Here is a 13,551-nt window from a genome sequence, read left to right as displayed (position 1 = left end):
GGTCTCTTAGTGTGCCCGAAGCCCTCGTATGTCACTCGAGTGAAGCATTAAAACTTTTTTTATTATTAATTCTGGTCATTTCGCAAAGCTGAATAGACGAAAGCATGTGTGTTAAGTGACCAGGGCTCAAAATATCCTGTTTCAGAGCTTCAAATCTGACATATCATTGTAATCGTTCAATACCCACTGTATGTGGTATACCATCACTTCTGCCGATCCAGAAATGGTCCCTTAATGTTAGTGGTTGAGAACAACTGGACTAGATAACGATTTCCTGTTGAAACATTTGTAAAAAAAATTGCTACAGGTCTTAGCTGAGCTAGTTGGAACTACACAATGGTCAGTCAACTGTTTTGTCCTGCTCCGTCCTTTCTTTATTGTCTGTAACCAAAGCTTACAGGAAATGAGGCAGGGCCCCAACCGAATGGCGCTCTATCATTCAAAGCCTTTATGGTACAAAAAGACACAATACAGTGTTTCTCTTAACAGTGGAAAAGCTGGGTACTCATAAATGCGCTGGGACTCCTTCCGCATTGCGGAGTACCGGAATTCTAATCGGCATACTCTGCTGCAGTAAACTCGTCTCGAGCTGAATGTCTGAGCTCATATTTCGTCGTTTATGAAAGAGGTGTTTTTATTAGTCCGTCCACAAAGCCTTGCCCACGCGTCGGTTGTATCCATAGCAACCAAAACCACTTGAAAAACCGGGGCACCAAAACAACCATGGCTCATGGTCACTTCACGAAGCTTCTTCTTGCATAGCTTGCCATGTTGTTTACAAGAAACACTTGTTCCGGTGACCTATGCTTGCTGTCGTTTCGGTCGCTCTTTACTCGACCGGCGCAAATGTCTGAACCAGGCATTAGATCTGTAGGAGAGGCTTCCCCATACGAAAATGTGAGATCAAGGTCAGATACCAGATCAAGGTCAGATACGGTCTTTTCCAGTGTCAATCAGGTGGCTCCGACTTTAATCTGCCTTCAATCCGATGCACCCAACTTCAAATTAGGTCGGATACAGTCAAAGACTTCGATGGTTATGGTCTCTCCAAGAAGAAGCCAGAGATTCCAGCGTATTTCTTTTCAAAAGACATTATTAGTATTAATATTTTCTTTTTGTTTCCGTTATAAACAATCAGAGGACAAAAATCTATATTCAAGCGAGATGATTTGACATTCCACCAGGTTTCAGTTCTAATCAATTTTATCGCCCAATATGGGACAACTAGGAATTTTTCGACGATGTATTTGCTCTGCTCTGCTCGTCCGATGGCCTGCTGCAGGCTCCTCGTCAGCGGCTTCCGTGCGGCTCCTAACGCTCTCGCGGCACTCGTATCAGTAGTGTTACAAGTTCAGTGACGTATGCATTGCCTGAAACGGGATATTTATTAATGCAAAAGCATTAACTGTTCCATAGAATGAACCGGAGTTTTTCAGATTTTGAAGCCGCACTCCATACGGCATCTAAATTCCCCTGTCCCAATGGAGCCAAGCCTGTAGACAGCTGCAGTGATTTGAAGGATAGGCTCCCATTGGCTTGCGCGCGACATAGTTTTAAGGAATGAGGCTCACAACGGCGTCATAGTTTCAAGGAACGCCACCCCATGGTGCTGCGGGCTAAGCGCCGGTAAAAGAAACACGGTGGCGCCCACTCGGCCGCTTCTGCTCTGCTCCTCTTGACGCTGACGGAAATGGCGACGCCGCAATTATCTACATCGACGGCAGCCGCAACGTTTTCAGTAGCGAAACCTGCCCGTTTACGCAAGTACACCGCAGACGAACTAATGGAGCGGAATAACGCAGCACAACGAGCAAGGAGGCAGGCACCGAAATCCAACATCGTTGTCAAGTCTCCGAATACACGGCCGGCGGAAGGAGCAGAAACGCAACGCGCTAGGAGACAGAACAAAGCATTTCGAAAGCGTGAGGCGAAAGTGGATCGCAATTTAAAGCGTCTCGTGCGGCAAGAGGACGAGGCCCTTCGAAAACGCGAGGCGGAAGCATTACGTCGCAGGCGGCATGCTTTCGCATTCACAACTCATAAGAAGTGCTTTTATTCATGTTGCCTTGGCCTCCGCGTAACACTTGTTCGTCACAGTTGAGCTTTACACTTTTCTTTTACATCTAGCTCGTTCATATATTCTATGTCAAAAGAGTGAAGTAAGGACTTGTACCCCTTTTAGACGGGCTAATTTAGTGCACTTCAACCAAGTGTACTTCGATAGTAGTGTCATTTCTGCAGTGTGCCACATGGCTTCTTCCTGAGGAACACACTTGGCTTCGAGTGAGTTTGTCGAACTCATTTCACTCGATCGAGTGCGTGGCATCCTAGGAGTGTTTCAACAGTAAAACATAACAACACAAAAACCAAAAATGTGGAGTAAAATTTATTTTATAAAGAATAAGAAATTCTTGAAAGAGAGATGTAAAAGAGTGCTATGGCGAAACAAATAGTGGGCTGGACGTTGAGTTTGGGCTGATCCGAACCAAGATTAGCGCTACGGTGAATTGATAAAAGACGACGACAAAATCAGTCATTCCAAGGCCATTTCGGTTAGCAGAGGAGGATAGAGCCTAGTTTTGTTTCAGCATGTAACTATTCGAGACAACACTGTAATTATGATTTAAATAGGCAGTGTCAGGGCCTCCTCGAAGTCTTCTGTGGGACGAAGCGGAACGCCAAAGTTGGATATGCTTCTTTCTTTATCTTGGCTTGCATTGATCGATCAGAATCATTTGATTGGCGTAAAAATCATTCATTAATGGAACATTGTTTTAGAGCGCAGCTCCTAGGCACCCGTTTCCGGGTTGAGCGGCGTCGGCGTCGACGTAACCGCGTGTCGCATTATGGGATGTTTCCCAAAATGACGTCACACGTGACGTCATGAGAGTAAAATTTTCCCGCTAAATTTGGCGGTTAAATTTTTCGCTAAATTTGGCGGAAAATCGTTTCGCTAAATTTAGCGGGAAAATTTTACCCGCGTGACGTCACACTTAAAATTTCACGTGACGGGTCATGTGACATCACACGTCAATTGAGCGGGAAAATTTCCCCGCTAAATTTAGCGGGAAATTTAGCGAAAATTTTTCGTTAAGTGCAATGGGAGGAAAAGGGGAGGGTACGGAGGGGGAGCAGCTGGCGTACCCTCCCCGTCGTACCCTCCACTCTTCCTCCTCAAGGGCTGCGCTCCAATTCGGCATTACAGAGAATTGTAAACGTGTAATTGTTTTAACGTGTCTTTATTAAGGGGTATCGGTGGCTGAGTGGGCTAGCGCTCACCTGATCGGAATACGCGGAGAGAAAGCTCGCGCTGCAGAGCCCAGTGATCCTGAGCTCAATCCCCAGCCCTGCCCGAAGAACACACTTCCGATGAAGTGAGTTCGGGGAGCACACTACGCTCGCTCCGGTAGACCGAGTGTGTAATCTTGATAGCAGTGTTCAAGGAGTAAAAACAATAGAAGAAGCTAACGCTGCATAAAATTAGTATTATTTTGATAGGAGTAATTTTTGTTGCGCACTTGTTTTCTGTTGGCAAGAAAGTAGTGCATTGTAGAAAAACAAGCGGCTAATCTAGTTTTCTGCCTTGGCCCCTCCGCGACGGCCAACGACGGCCAGCGACGGCCAGGAGTCTGAAGGTGGCAGGAGAGACGCGAAAGGCTTGCTTGAAATGGAACTCGCTTAAACGGAGCAAGGTGGTTTCGAACCACCGTTCGTTCCTCTGGAAACTCCAGCGTTATCGACTGATCACGTGTAGGCTGTCAGTCATGAAAGCGGCTATGGTGAAGGCGTTGCTCTGCAGCTGCTGATTGATATCACTCGAAATTCTTGCCTGTGCGTCGTCATCCAGGTCCAGCTGCCTCTCATCGGAAAGGAGTTTTCTCACGGAGAAAAGTGCCCCACCACGCGCTTCCAATGTCCAAGATCACAGATATCGCTCTCCAGCTCGCCCTCCACACACTCCAAGATGTTTCCAGTATTTGATATTTCGTTGTGGTAGAACACTGTAGTTGTGGCTAGTGGCGAGTGGGCTCGCGGCGCCTCGCGCACATCAGCTCGGAGCACGCGGAGCGCACGCAGGCTCTGCAGAACCCACGGATCCTAGGTTCAATCCCCACCCTGCCCGTTTCGATCTGGATGAGCCTCGTACCGGCGTGCGGTCGTGTATCAATGGCTTGTAATGGCTGATCATAATTATCAAATTGGATTTAAATTTGGATTAAAGCTTGTGAATTAGCGTTACAATGCGTGGTAACGTGTTTTAATAAAACGACGAAGTTATTTATGAAAATATGCGTATGCACTTTAATAGTTTGCGTGCCCATTACTTTGCCCATCGTCATTGCCATGATTTTTGAAGTGACACTAAGTTTTCCCGTGTAGCACCAACACACTTGGAGTGTGTTTCGACGGGATGAAGTGCACTCGCTTGTAATGACTCTAAACTAGCCCGTCTGACAGGAGTATAAAAGGGACGATGAAATAAATGTTCCGCTATAAAAAAATTGGGATTTTAGTAATCGCATATCGCTTAGTGCGCCAAAATAAAACTAGTGCACAAGCGTAGAAGTCCTGCTTTTCGGTACGAAAATTGAAAAATATGGCGTACTATTTAGGTACCTCCTTTCCTTCGAAAGTTTTCTGCCTTTTCACTGTGATACATCCGCAGCGCCCAAGCACGTCAGCTGAACCCAGCTCACGCAATGGACAGGAGAACTGCATAAGCCGAACGTGTGCCCTCGTCAACAATCCATTCGTTGACGAATATTAAAATTGGCATTCGTGGCCAAATGGAAGTATTTACTGGCGGCCATAGCTGTGTGCGCGACTGCTGAGCGCGCGCTGATGGCGAGCTTCCACAGTTCTTTTGTAACGTGCATTCGGCACCCTCAAGATTGCCGGTCGTAGCAGCCTATTAATGTGGGCTCGTTCTGAGCATGCGCTCTGGACAGCACCCACAAATATGGCGCCCAGTGAATACTCCTTATAAGTGCCGTGCCAGTACTTATCATCACTTGAGCATGGCAAGCTCCATGGTGTGCTTAAAAAGTGCGGTGGAAACTTGGAGTCACTGCCTCCGGTGCAAAGGCACGTCCTGACAACATGATTTTTCATTTCGCTGTTGTGTTGAAAAAGTTCCAAAATAATTTCATGGTCTTTTTAACGCAGATGGGTGATTTTTTTTTTAGTGCCTATTATATTCACGAGCCTTAAGGGTGATTCATACACTTGAATGAGTTCGACCAAGTGCGGCTGTAACGGCTTGCGACGTTAATCCTTTTACGGGTTGCTATTACAACGGGGTTTTAAGGCGTTTACAACCGCCATTGCTGCTGCGCGACGCTGTCGTAAAAGGTTTAAAAATCGATTATGTCGGACCCCGTCGTAGTCGACTGCAACAGTGAGAAAAGCATTTTTCTCACTGTTTTACACGAAAAGCATTTTTGTTTTTTGGCCGTCCGATGACTGGTTTATTCCCCGGAACACGGGGCTAAAATATCAACCTGCCATGTTTTATTACATTAAACCGACAGCTGTTAATGTTAACCCCCCCCCCCCCCCCCGGTAGTCATTCGCCGCAAAAACACCCGATGACGTCATCAGTTACGTCATTAGTCACGTGATCGCTCACAGACGCCCCATTTGGGACCAGTGTTACAACTGCTGCATATTTATCAATAGATATACCGATATTTTTTAAATGTTCAGTGATTCAGTGAAAATACTGAAAAATATACTAATTTCTGATTTTTTTTTTCATCTTCCTATAAACAAAATCTGTCACTATTGTGCCTGTGGATATTATTATTATACTATACTTACTACATTAATGTATTACTTCACAGGTGAGGCAGGCGCGCAGGTTGCGATCCAAATTTAGAAAAAAAAGCAGCGTAGTTGTGTCCCCTAGCTGAAATTTACTTGGGTATGTCCGAATGCACGAATTGACCAGAGTGGTAATAAAACATAAACAAATCTGAATGCGAGCAGGTTTTCGAACGACAGGTTACATAAATCTAGAAGTCACACGATAGCATTTTGAGCATGAATATGTCCAATCCAGGCAAGTTTGAGTGCACTTTTGAGCACTTTGTGCAAGTTCGTTTTCATCTCATTTTACGCTTGTTCTATTTGAAAAACACCACGCCTGAGTAAATCAGCAGATATCCTCGTTTTGTGAACCCTGCGATTTACAGTTTGCACATATGCTGCATCTTCCGAGGCAGACGGTCTGAAAACGATACCCAAAAGCATTTTGTTATAAATTGCGGGTAGTAATAATTCAATCGATGACTGAAACATCTTAATTTTGACGTCACTAGTCATTCAGGTTTCTGCCTGACGCTTTTCTATACCCAGTTACTAGTTATCTGTTCCTTAATATTTTCAGCATCTCTAGTCATCAACGTTTCTGCCTAGGCGCTTTTCTTTTTGCAGCCACCAGTTGTTTCCTTTGTAACTTGTATCCTTTTTGGTATATAGTAGAGAAGGCACGAGCGTTCTATTAAGGATATTAAGATATTTATTATTGAATAAAATACAATATTCAACACACTGTGCTCACTGTAGTGATGAGCAGTTGTCTCTTGTGGAGGCGGTTGAAACATTCCTTGTGCCTGTTTAATCTCCCCCCCCCCCCCTTTTTTTCTGCATGGATCTTCTTTTAACTATAATACCTACATAAAATTTAGAATCAATGAACGAGCTGTGCTAAATAGTTTGCACGGGCTGAATGGTTCCTACACTACCCTCACGACAGCTCACTGCTTGATGCCGCTATTTCGGCAGCCAATGTGAAACGCTATACCACTTTGCATTGCTAGGTGGCGCGAGTCACCACCCAAGTAGAACTGTTCAGCCGTATTTATCTATTGATCCATCCAGCTTCTGGCCGCCCGTGAAGGTTTATTACGCTTATTACATTCATAATAAATGTAATAGATATACAACAAACTAAATATTATGTAAGTACAAGGCTAGCAAAGATTAAGAAAAATCTGCTGATTTCTGCTGATTTTGGAAGCAGGCAATTACTGCTATTTCTTAGAAGGCTGTGGTAACACTGCCTGGGACTCGCTTCTTAGACTTAGGCTAGGTGGCAGAAGCTTCCGCCCGATACAAAGGTACAGCCATTAACATCCATTTATCCGCCCTCCGTCGCCCCCACTGCAAGCACCTTAGTCCAACATGAAATTTTAGCCTTACGTGAACAAGTCGTGGCACTAGGTGACACGATAGATGACTGAATATCGCATGCTAAGAAATAACTTAATCTTAAAAGGTCTTTTGGAAATATAAAATGAAACTTGGGACGTCACAGAAAGGACTGTAACTTACTTCGTGAAGGATCACCTCGCAATCGACTTGGGCACCATAGAAAGAGCACATTGTATGGGCCGAAAACGAATTGAAATAAATCGCCCACTTATCGTCAAGTTTCTTAGTTTTAAAAGCTAGACCGACGTTCTTCACAACGCCTTCAAACTGAAAAATGTGGTAGCACCAAAGGTTCAAATATCCGGAGACTTTTCACTTGAGGTTCGATTTGCAAGAAAAAAGCTGTGGGGATTTTGCTTCCCAATTCAGAGAATGCAACACCCGCTATAAGACCCGTTTTGATAAATTATATGTTAACGACTTGACCGATGTTTATAACCAGGCAAGTGGATCAGTGGTTTTTGTTCGTGGCCCCAAAGAAAACCGGACGCCACAAGAATGACATAAAAGGAAGCTTTTTTCTCGCCCAGCCACTTTCCCCAACTTTTCATTTCTTATCGCAAATTTTGGCAGCATCTTATCAAAGCAGGATGAATTTGAGAGTATTACTGACCTGATATAATTCGTGACACCAAAACTTGGCCAGCGTCTGATATAAGCAACTCTAAACATTTACTGAGTAAATGGTATGTTATTTATCGCAACGACCGGTAACACCGCAAGAGGTAACGGTATTCTCATTGGCGCAAAAAAAAAAAGACGACATTTCTTGCTCAGAAATGCAAAAAAGTTCTAACCTTGAACTTTTATGGAATCGGGTGCAGTTGGATTCCTGTTCAGGGATCATAGCTGTTCGTTATCGCCCTCCCTATACTGACAAAACCAATTTCAGTGACTTGCTGCATAATTGCCTTGGTTATTTAATGGTAAATTGTCCTAATCACTCAAAGGTTCTCGATGGTGATTTAATTACCCTGGTATAGATTGGGCAACATTAAAACATATTTCGAATTGTGATGATCCTAGCCAAAGCCACGATTCTTTTTATCTCTCTTGGAAACGCACACGCTCCATCAGATTTTTACGTCGGCGACTCACGACCGAGCCATCTTAGATCTGTCCTTTACCTCGAGCCCAGAATCTGTAACACCAGTCGCCAATATGGAAAGCATTAGCGGTCATTGTATTATACATGTCGAAACGTCATTTTGCTCACGACGCTCTAAAAAAATTCAGAAACCGATATTCGCTTACTCACGCACGGATATTGTAAGTTTCTTGTCAGCCATGGACGAATTTGAGCGTGAATTTGCTGCCTCATACACGAAGCGTTTTACCAGTGAAAACTGGCTTATCATAAAAAAACACTCGGTGAAATGCTTTCCACTTTCGTCCCTCGATTCACGGTGGCAATCGAGGATTTGTCAGCGTGGTTTACGAATAGCTTAAGGTGCGAACTAAGCAACAAAAAAAGATTATTCTCCAAGGCTAGACGAACGGGTAATTCTGTTGACTCTACATCTTACAAAGCCTTCGCGAAACAATGTAAAACAAATGTAAAAAATGCTAAGAAACACTTTTTTTTCTGTGACCCTTCCCGGCATGCTTTGATCTGATCCCCAGAGAGTTTGGGAAAATCTTAACCCTAAGTTGAACGGAAATCACCCTACATTTACAGGTCAACAGAACGAAAAGATAAGTGATGTTGATGCTGCTAATTTGATAAACACATTTTTCTCTAGCGTGTTTACCCAGGAAACACACCCATTCCCCCAACACGCTATTACAAATAGTTATCCACCTATGCTGCCCATATTGTTTAATCAGAACGGCATTCTCAAAGTAAAAGAAAACCTGCCCTCGAGCGGTGCATCCGGTGATGACGGAATTCCTGCTAAATTTCTAAACATAATCAAGCATGCGGCTTCAAATATTTTTAGCAAACTATTCCAACAATCCAACTCCGGCTCAATCCCATTTGACTGGCGCTACGCCAAAGTCATGCCGATCTTTAAATCAGGAAACCATTCAAATCCTATACGAACTATCGCCCCATTTCCCTTACCAGCGTGCCATGCAAACTCACGGAACATGTTTTGTATACCTATATTATATCTCACCTAGACAACTGTAACTTCTTTCTTTCTAATCAGCATAATCTTCGAAAAAGTCATTCGTGCACTAGTCAACTTTTCGAAATTGTTACGGATCTTCACTCCTATACTCATCTTACTGCTCAGACCGATATCATCTTTATAGACTTTGCTAAAGCATTCGATACTGTTCCTCATCATCGCCTTCTTCTTAAACTTTCACACCCACAAATCTATGATTCCGTCATTACGTGGATTTCTTTCTTTCCTGAAAACAGAAAACAGCAGTTAAAATTAACCAATCATCATCGCGTCTGACCAGTGTTATTTCCGGGGTCCCCCAGGGTAGTCTTCTCGGTCCTCTGTTGTTTTTAATATACATAAATGACGTCCCTTCTTCCATAAACTACACAATTGGGCTTTTCGCCGACGATTACGTTATTTACTGACGAATTATTAGAAATAACGATTCAACTCTTATTCAAGGAGATTTAAATACTATATCTTCGTGGTGCTCTATATGGCAGATGAACATAAACACTCGCAAATTGAAACAAATGTTCATCACTAAGTCTTCTAAAATAACACAATAACAATACTCACTATTATCACAACACCTGGAACATGTGACATCGTATAAGTACTTGGGAGTACATTTTACGAACACTCTATCATGGAATGACCACATTGAATACATTACAGGCCGTGCCTTGAAAATACTTAGCTTCTTGCGACGAACATTATATCTTGCCCCACCTAAAACAAAACTAATCACATACAAGACAATAGTCCTTCCCAAACTATACCCGTTTTCACCTCAAGAAAAAAGCAAGTTTTGCGGATTGTTCATACGCGGCGCGAAGTAGTTCTTACGAGATTTGGTTGACGGCGAAAAAAGCGATGCTTCTGGCGTTTGGAACTTGTACGTGCTAATAAGATAACATATATCTAATCTACAATTCACCTACATATATCTTAATTCTCTACATAAAGGAGGAAATCAGTGATGCTCCGTGAGGAGCCGGACTTTTTTTACTGCGGTTCTTGAGGTGAAAACGGGTATAGAGTATGCATGCACTATTGGGAACCCCCCCCCCCCCCCCCCCCCAAACTTACCTTCTACAAAGACTAGAATCTGTACAAAACAAAGCCGCAAGTTTTATTTGCTACGACTACTCACCGGAAACCAGTGTCTCGGCCTTAAAAACTAGCAATGATCTCTCTCCTCTAGAACCAATACGTAAAATAACTCGGCTCCATTTTTTCCATAGCATCTATTACAGCGATTTGCCCTTAAATCAGTTTATTTCCTCCCCGCCAATTTTATATCGCCAAGGCTATATCATTCTCGGAAACTAGAACAATTCTAAAAAGGAAAGTGTCTCACTAACACTTTCCTTTTTTCCTCCTTAGTACTTTGTATCAGAGACTGGAATGAATTACCTGTTCATGTTGTTACTGACAGCAATCCCATTTCATTTAGAGACCAGCGTTCACTATAGTATAATTACTCACCCTGATTATATTTTTGTATAGTAGCTTTTGTACTTAATTTCGTGCTTTATTCTTTCTTTATTTTGCTTTGATTGACGACATTGGGTGCATCCGCGATCACACTCCACTTTTCCGTGTTTTTCTGTTCTGTTTTTTCACCTGTGTCACGTGTTTTAAATCTCTCCTCCTGTAATGCGTCCTTTGAATGCCCTTGAGGTGACTAAAATGAAATGAAATGAAATTAATTGTGCCGGCGCATGTGCACGACCATCCGAGACCGGCAAATCCTTTCCTCTCCTCCTCCGGCGCTCTCTGTTGGGGTCGAGGGGGAACAAGCACGTAGGCGTATCTCGCGGGTGGGCGTAGGACAAACGAACATGCACGACGTATTCGCACCTCCAGCCTGTCGCTCGCCCTCTCGCGGACGAACAAAGAACCAGAGGAGAGGGGACGTCGTCGTCGGCGGCGGAGCGGAGATGGCAGTGGGAACTGTCGCCTTAGCTGGCCTTGATGCCTTGGTGCTGCTATTACCGCATGGTTGTGGTTGGCGTGTTTGTGCGTGAGGCAGTTTTAACAAAAAAAAGTGAGATCGTTAAAGTAAAAATTAGTGTGTTCCGCCTCGCAGTGAAGTTGCACGGAAGGACCGGGGTGTCTAATTTCATTAGGGACTTTTCGCATATCCCATACACTGCGGATTTCTGGTCTCCTGGTCTTCAACTCAAGCTGTGCTTCACGTGGCGGCAAAAGCTCCCACTAGTAGTGTAGAGCTCTAGAGTACGGTCTACGAAAAGTCTCTTCTTCGCCCTAAGTAGGGCAAAACAGTTCCCAAACGCTATGTCGAGCAATTGACATAGGGAATAACTCTGCGATTTAAAGGGATGCTACAACGAAATTTCGGCGCTTATTTTTTGGTATATATGTGTTAAAGGGAGCAGTATCATATCGGACGCACCAATACCCTGTTAACAAATACACGAAAAAGAATTTTAAAACGAATTAGACGATTAGCAAAGAGCACCTAGCGGATGTCGCTAACGTCTCGTTTGTAATGACCGTCTAGAAACCTTGGCAGATTGTGACGTAGTTTGTCTCGCCTCCGGCCCCCACTAGAGAAGAGGTGGAAGGAGGAACTCCCCTCTCCACGACAATCTCTTTTGTGAGTCCCAGAAGTCGCTATTCTCCCCCTACAAGATTATAGAAGATTATTCCGTCAATCAAAATTCGTATAAAAGCAGCCGCTTCGGTGGCTGGAACGACTAGACTATCCTCTCGACGTGAGCCTCGCCCGTGGCCTCGCCGCAGCTTTGCCCGTCCCGAAACGAACTACGTCACGATTGCGTCGGATGTCACGTGCTCTCCGCTGGCTGCTCTCCGAGCGCTTGCCAGAGTGGGCCGTTTATAACGCAAAATACAGCCACCAGGCTCAAAATACGAACGTGCGATTATCATCTACTGATATTGAGGATCATATAAGACCTATTTTTGAACCCGACGGGTACATTTCAAATTTCGTTGAACTATCCCTTTAAGGCCGTTACAAGGAACATGACCATTTGCTCCAAGCACTTTCAAAATAAAAAATATGCAAGCTTGCTTTATTAGCCTACCAATTGAACAATCGCCAATTAAAAAATAGCCAATAAAGTGCTCAAAGCATTTTAAGCGCGCCCGTATTAGCAGCTGCTTTTGACGCGAGCTTAAAACGGTCAGTTTTGGCGAGGCGGGTAGCAACTCTGCAAATAACGCGGTGCATAAATGTAGTATACAGTATATGAAATATTTATTTTCGATAGAGCAATATATGAAATTTCTAAACATGCCGATCATGTTAATAGGCAGTTTAGTATAACATTAGAACAGACCACAGCAACCTCCTGGCGCGCGCTGAAAATTATATTTCAAAGGCACAGCGCGATCTTCCGGTGGCAATGATGCACCGTACGGTAGCGTGCGGTCACGTTACCTTAAAGCTCTCTATTAGTAACCATAGCGCAGTTTTATCACGTGTTGCAATACACTAAAGGCCGATACAAGCATTTGCCCTCAAGTGCGTTTGACTGCGCTGCGTCGAGAAACGAAAGCGAGTCACCGGCCCATCTTTGCTTGGTATGAAGCGTGGAATTCAATTTAAGTATGAGCTTGGCAAGCGACGTCAGAAGCAGGGATGTCCTGGTTTCTCGTAGCCGTAACGCAGTCAAACGCACTCAAACGCTCTCAAAGGCAACTGTGCGAAGGGGCCCTATAAAACTGTGATGGTGAGCAGCGAGTTGTGAGTTTGTATCACGAAGGTATCAACACTGTGAACGCTGCGCTTCCGCAGCTTGACGGTCACCATGCGCGCCTCACTTTTTAGGCCACTAATGGTCAGGCAAGGCGCAAACCGCACTGTATCTTTATCACCCTCAAAATTATTTTGCCACAAACAGTGACGTGGCCGGTGCCAGAGACACGCTCGTCCTCCAGAAAGCTTCGCTATTGAGATTTCTGCAACTTTTAAATATCCACATACTCGTTTTGCTAACGAACACAAACATTTCCGTCACCTGTAATATGCTCCTGTCATGGCCGCTTCGCTTTTACAGACAGATAAATTATTTTTAGCACACTGACCAGCGTTAGCACACTGAGCAGCAAGCAGGAGCGCGGGATATCCCGGAGAGGCTATTCAAGTCTCTTCCGCCATCTTGAAACTACCGCCCCGCCACTTATAGGGCGTTGGAGTTACGAATAGATTTAGGCCTCGGAGAGT

This window comes from Ixodes scapularis, unplaced genomic scaffold (assembly GCF_016920785.2).
Source record: "Ixodes scapularis isolate PalLabHiFi unplaced genomic scaffold, ASM1692078v2 PGA_scaffold2__306_contigs__length_199485367, whole genome shotgun sequence".
In the NCBI taxonomy this organism is placed as follows: Eukaryota; Metazoa; Arthropoda; class Arachnida; order Ixodida; family Ixodidae; genus Ixodes; species Ixodes scapularis.
The sequence above is the reverse complement of the archived record's forward strand: the minus strand, read 5'-3'. Positions refer to the sequence as shown.